This window comes from Belonocnema kinseyi, chromosome 7 (assembly GCF_010883055.1).
Source record: "Belonocnema kinseyi isolate 2016_QV_RU_SX_M_011 chromosome 7, B_treatae_v1, whole genome shotgun sequence".
NCBI lineage: Eukaryota > Metazoa > Arthropoda > Insecta > Hymenoptera > Cynipidae > Belonocnema > Belonocnema kinseyi.
Window position 1 is genome coordinate 136,877,379 of NC_046663.1, and position 7,063 is coordinate 136,884,441.

The window sequence follows — 7,063 nt, forward strand, 5'->3', positions numbered from 1 at the left end:
GGCGTCTTGTTCAGTGTGCTCTGAAACCTAAACTAACATGGCGATCGGGCTGAAACTATAGCTACAAGCCATCTAAGGATGGTACTATAGAACGCCACCTCAGGGTAGGCCTAGTGGCGCCATCTCTTGGTCAGGCCGGAAATTTATCAATCCACCCTCGTACTAACATCCTTAGCTTTTTTGATACGGTGCAGGTATAACCAAATCGTCTCAAAATTCTTAACACTGAGAAATAATTTGGGAACATCTAAATCCAAATCAATTCTGCATAATTCAATCTTGCTTTTCTTGGAAGTGTGAAGAGGTCCAACGATCAACGCCATATTGGTCCAAAGGTCAAGATAAGGAATTGTATATAAGCAGACTGGCCTCCTGGCTCAGCGCATTCTATACTGTACTCTTAGAGCGAACATATCGTTCGAATAAATATTATATCTGCATAAAGAGTCTCCAAAAGTCAATACCTTCCCAAAACGCAATAAATATTTTTAAAAAAAGAAACTCATAAAATTTGTGTTTTCACAGTGGCGATCCTGTCAGGATACAGAAAATTCGTCTTCATAGGACCCTTGGAGAGAAACCTCCCGGAAACTTGGAAGTAATCTAGCATAGCAACAGGGGCTCAGCTCTGACGTCAGACCGACACAACGCACATCGGCATCCGCATAGCAACAGTGGAAGGAAAGATCCTCTGAGACCCTGAGAAATCTTCAAACTTTTTCTTCAAGACCCGAGGAGCTGCAGTTTTAAGGAGACACCTGAACTGTATGCGGAGGCTAGAGATGCAGATAATAACTACACTGCTGATCTGGGTAAGTACCAGCTTCATTTAAACAACACAAACAGATACACAGACACAAAAGTGTGAATAAAGTGTTGAAAAAAGTACAAATCCAGACAGTAAGTAAACACATTATAACTGAATTTTGAATGTTGCCGTTTGATTTGATTTATTAAAAATAATAAAAGGCGAAGTTTACTGCCAGAAAATACATATGAAAGATAAAATATACATTGATATTTAAATCATTCCGTGATTCATACACAATAAAAAGCGATACAAGTGGAGAATCATCCACGCATAGTGAGACAAGTGAATTGAGCGATAATTTCACGAGACGGTTCAAAATAACGTTCATTTTCCCAAACAAATAATAGTGAAAATGACCACTCCGACAAACTTCGGCTCTAAATTAAAAAGATATCTGTCAGGCGAAAATCTAAGTGCAGCGACCCTAGAAACCCTTCGCGACGAATATTTCACAATGAAAACTATGATGAGGGAAATGGAGGAACAATTAAAGGCAACTGGTCTTCAAAACGAACAACTACGCGCGGAAAGAATCAAACAAAGCAATCAAAATCCAAACCCCAGTGCCCCACCTTTACAGTTACCGTTACAAATGCCACAAACGGAAAGTGTTCCATATTTTCTAGATGAAAGTGATAGAAAAACAATTGACAGTTTATTAAAATATGTAATGGAGTTCGACGGGAGTCAAGACGTGGAAGCATTCAAGGATGACCTTCGAATCTCTGTAGATACCATAATCGCGTTTAGTACATCAACAGATATGAAAGAATCTTTGCTCGGTGAATTCATACGCGGAGTGCGTGCACGTAAATTAAAGGGCGAAGTTCAACGTGTGGCCACTCGAATCCTGTCCCCACTCACACCGAAGAAAGTGTCGGAAGCACTTACGATAGAATTCGGTAGGCGTGGAAAGACTTTGTCTCTACTACAACAGGGAAGGAACCAATTATGCCAAATGATCAACGAACGCGTAGACAGTTATATAAAAAGATATTCAGAAAAGGATAGACAAATACAACGAGCTATGGATTATACCGAGGCTGAATTTAAAGACTATGAGCGATGGAAAGAGAACCTTATTCGCGTGAAGAAGTTCACAGACGGATTGAGAAATATGGATAAGCAGTAAAGTAGCGGTACAACGTCCAACCCGATTGAATGACGCATACCAAATGGCTCTTCAAGAGGAACGAGACTATTTGGAAAGAGAACGAAAACGAAACAGAAACATTAATCATCTACAGAGGAAAGTACAAAAAACGCAATTCAGTAGGGAACCTCCGACAGTGATGAAGCCTAGAGAAGAAACAAGTGAGAAAAAAATGCACATATAGCTCAAAACACGGACACAGTGAAAGCCAGTGTTATACGAAGCAAAATAAGGAACGAGGGAATTTTCACAAAACCAACAATGCGGGAAAAGACCCTCCAATAAAACGGGCGTATTTAACAGAGGAGAATCAGCAAACAGAAGATATCTACCAACAAGAAACGAACCCCGAAGAATATTCCTCAGAGGACGAAGAGACGGAGAACACCCATTCGTCAAATGTAAACTTGCGGGATACAGAATACAACGAGGATTACTGGTAGATACTGGTAGCGCTGAATCATTCATAAAGACAGGATGTTTAGAAAAAGGATGCAAATCAGAAAAAGTTCCATTAAATAATAGAAAGAAATTTGAAATAGTAAATGGCATACACGAAACATTAGGACTCTGTACACTTTCATCTAAAGAAGTTAGTCATCAATTCTATGTATTAAAGAATGATTTTCCCACCGAGTTTGATGGAATCCTCGGCAGGGACTGGTTAGAGAGAAATAAAGCCAAAATTAATTTCATAACCAATTCCTTAGAACTCCCAAACATCTCAATTCCTTTGCATGGCAATTACAATCCTGTGATATTTTATGTGAAACCAACGGAATACGAAGTAAAGATAGACATAAAATTTGGAGATTATATTGTTATTGGAAAGGAGTTTTACCTGGTATCTATCACAGTGAAAACAATGAAATGAAAGTTTTAACTGTAAATGCCGCTGATAGATTTGAAAATTAATCTCTTCTTAGCATCAGAACACAAAGGTAAGCTGGCAGGAGAAGAAAATAGAAAACTCTAATTTCAAAAATTGTTGACAACAAAAAATCATTAAAAGAACGTAAAACATTCTTACCAGATTTTTACAACCAATTAAACACCATTCCAATTTTTAACATTAAAGAATAAAAGAGTTATTGCAGAAATCATCTTTGGAACATTTAGACCCAAAGTTAGAGTCAGAAATATCAGATTTAATCGCAGAATACAATGATATCTATTATCTAGAAAATGATCCAATGCCCCTTGTGACTGATGTGGAACATCATATTAAACTTTCCACTAATAAACCTATAAACACTCCGCTCTACAAACATCCGATCTTATTCCAACCAGAGATCGAGCGTCAAATCGGCGAGTATGAGGAAAAAGGTCTAATCAGGCCGTCATTTTCTCCTTACCAAGCTAACGTTTGGATGGTAAAAAAAAAATTAGAACGCTAGTGGAAAGCAAAAGTGGAGATTAGTGTTAGATATGCAACGATTTAGTGTCACTATAGTTGTACAGAAAGATTAAAGTGTGAAAGGAAATCTATAGTTTCTTAGGTAAAAATTCTAAGGACTCGAAGGACTGTCATACTGGTCCTTAGGTACATCAGTTAGTCTGAGAGTGACCACCGGCGCGTAAAGTCTATCCTCAGAGTAATTCAGTAATTCATTCTTTTTTGCATTGTCATCTTAAGGTATTATTCTCACTTCATATCGATTCCCCAGTTTAAAGTGTATACCCGTTTACTTGAATAAACCTATGTGTTTTATATAGCATAAAGTGGTGTTCTTCACTTGTGAGTGTTTGTGTGTCAAACCCTATTTTTCTATTCCCATTTATTCGTCATTCTATTTATTTAGTGTTTAATAATCTGCACACTGCTAACAGGTTATGGGCCCAGGTACCCAGATATAACATTAAACGTTAATAAATGATGTCGGTAGACAAAGACGTTTAAGGACAATTAAGAAAAAAAAACTAAAAGTGACTCAAATACAGTGAGTGATATCGGCGTAAAGGTACAGTTAAAGTGAAGAGTGAGAAGCGAAATTGAAAAGTGACAAACAAAGAAGTGAATAAGTAAAAATTAAAGTTAACAGTGATAACTAAGGAATAAAAATGAGTGACTCAGCTACGTTCGCTACGGAATACAGGATTGAAAAACTGAACAACGAAAATTTTCAAATATGGAAGTGCAAACTGGAAATGTTGCTTACAGCGGAAGATTTATGGCCGGTTATCACCGAAGAAGCGCCAACGACACCAGATACAGAAGTCCGGAATTGGAAGAAAAAGGACGCTAAGGATCGAGCAAAGATAATCTTGCTTGTGGAAAATGATCAGCTCACACATGTGAGGAACTCGAAGACTGCTCTCGAAGCTTGGACAGCATTAAAGGATTACCACGAGAAGTCAAGTGCAAACGGTAAAAGGTATTATTTAAAGCGTTTGTGCAATCAAAAGTTATCAGAAGGCGGGGATCTCGAAAAACACTTAAGTTTGATGCAAGAGATTATAGATAAACTTGCAGCAATCGGGAAAGTCCTGGATGAAGATCTATTCGTTTCAATGATCCTGAACAGTTTACCACCTTCTTATGAAACGCTCGTTACGGCACTAGAATCGAGACCCGAAGAGCTTACAATAACTTTTATTAAAGGAAGACTTCTAGAAGAATACAGAAAACGTAAAGAAAAACAGACAGAAAATTTTTCGAGCGAAACGGTGATGAAAGTATCAAGCAGCAGCAAATTTAATTCAGCTCAAAAAATAAAATGTTTTTTCTGTGACAAGCCAGGCCATCAGAAAAAGGAATGCAGGAAATACAAATACTGGAAGGCCAAAAAGGAAGGAGAAAGTAAAGGATAAAGCTCAGAAAATAAGGCAAACATCTGTTTTATGGCAAAGGAACACGAAGGGTTAGGCGACTGGTTTTTGGATTCGGGCGCATCGAGCCACATGACGAACTGCCGTGCATTTTTCAAGGAATTTCAACCACTTAATTCTACAGTTAGCTTGGCTGAGAGTAAAAATAAAGCCAAGGTCCTAGGTTTGGGAAATGGTGAACTAAAGTGTATAAATGAAGACGGCACTCAGGTCATGGTTGAACTGCAAGATGTGCTCTACGTGCCATCCTTCGACAGCAATTTACTTTCTGTACGAAAAATAACTCAAAAGGGACACCAAGTGGTTTTTAATGAAAATAGCTGCAAGATAATTTCAGGAACAAAGACAATCGCCGTCGGAAGGGCTAGTGGATACAACCTATACAGAATGGTCACTACAGAAGCAGCATATTTATCGGCAACTAAAAATCTGCACAATAATGATTGTCAACATCAATGGCACAAAAGGTTCGGACATCGAGACATTGATGCAATCAAGGAACTCGAAAATAAAGAGCTTGCTACAGGTATCAGGATTAAGGATTGTGGAATACGAATTAGGTGCGAGTGCTGCGTAAAAGGGAAGCTAGCTCGAAAACCATTTCCACAAGTTTCGGAAAGCAAGACAATGGCAGCTATGGATCTCATTCACACAGATGTTTGTGGACCCATGGAAACCGCCACTCCAGGTAAGAAGCGGTACATTCTTACGATCATTGATGATTACAGTAGATTTACAACAGTGCATTTAATGGAATACAAGAGTCAAGCAACGCCCCTCATCAAAGAATTTGTAGAATTTACAAAGACACAGTTCCAGAAAAAGCCTAAAATAATCAGATCAGATCAAGGAAGGGAATATATAAATAATGATCTGAAAGATTATTTAAGAAAGGAAGGGATTCGCGTTCAGTACACTGTCGCTTACACTCCGCAGCAAAACGGTGTAGCGGAAAGAAAAAACAGGTCACTGTGTGAAATGGCAAGATGCATGTTAATCGATGCAGGTATGCATAAAAGGTATTGGGGAGAAGCGGTCAACACGGCAAATTATTTGCAAAATCTTCTTCCAACAAAATGTCGCACAAAAACACCGTACGAATTATGGTTTTCAATTAAACCAGATGTAAAGAATTTGCACATTTTTGGAAGTAAAGTTTTAGCACACATCCCTAAGAAACAAAGACGTAAACTGGACGAGAAGGCAAGAGAATTGACGTTTGTAGGATACTCTGAAACCTCAAAAGGATTTAGACTGCTCGACACAAACACAGATAAGATCACAGTTAGTCGCGATATTGTATTCAAGGACATCGAGGAAGATAAAGAAGTAAATCGCAGTAAAGACTTAATCACTAAGGATAAAATAAATGAAGTGAACGTTCATATGCCGAATGAAGTGTCGGAAGTTGATGAAGGAGAAGAAGAAGAGCTAAGACAGAACATCGTGGAAATTGGAAGTACTCATTCGAGTGAATTCGAGGATGGATCAAGTTCCATTGATCAAAGGAATTCATCATCGGAGGATAGTCAAGAGATGGAGGAACGTCCACAATTTCCATTCAGGCACTCTAGCAGAAGCAATTTGGGGGTCCCACCCCAAAGGTATCTAGCAGGTGTCGCATTTGAAGCAGACGAAGAACCGAAGAGTTACAAGGAAGCTATGAGGTCATCGACTTGTACTGAATGGAGAGCAGCAGCAGAAGAGGAGATGGAATCATTGCAGAAAAATCAAACATTGACTTTAATAGAGCCTCCTGCTGGTGCAAAGGTGATCGGTTGCAAATGGGTGTTTAAATTAAAAACAAGTAGTGAAGGTGATGTGACTAAACACAAAGCAAGGCTCGTCGCTCAAGGATTTTCACAAAAGTTCGGAGTTGACTACGACGAAGTCTTCGCACCTGTCGTGAGAGCAACTACCTTCCGGACGCTGCTGACCATCGCAGGTAAAGACAAATTACAGGTGTACCATTATGATGTTAAGACTGCATTCTTGAATGGGGATTTAAAAGAAAATGTTTTAATGAAGCAACCAGAGGGTTTTGAAGTTAAGGGTAAAGAGCATTTTGTGTGCAAATTAAATAAATCTCTTTATGGTCTAAGACAAGCAGCAAAATCTTGGAACGAGAAACTAAATACGACATTACAGGATATTGAATTTACTCAAGCAAAAGCAGACCCTTGTTATTTCTTTAAAGAAACTCAAAAGGGTCAAATATATTTAATCAGCTACGTGGATGATTTAATACTCGCGAGCAGAGACACGGATCT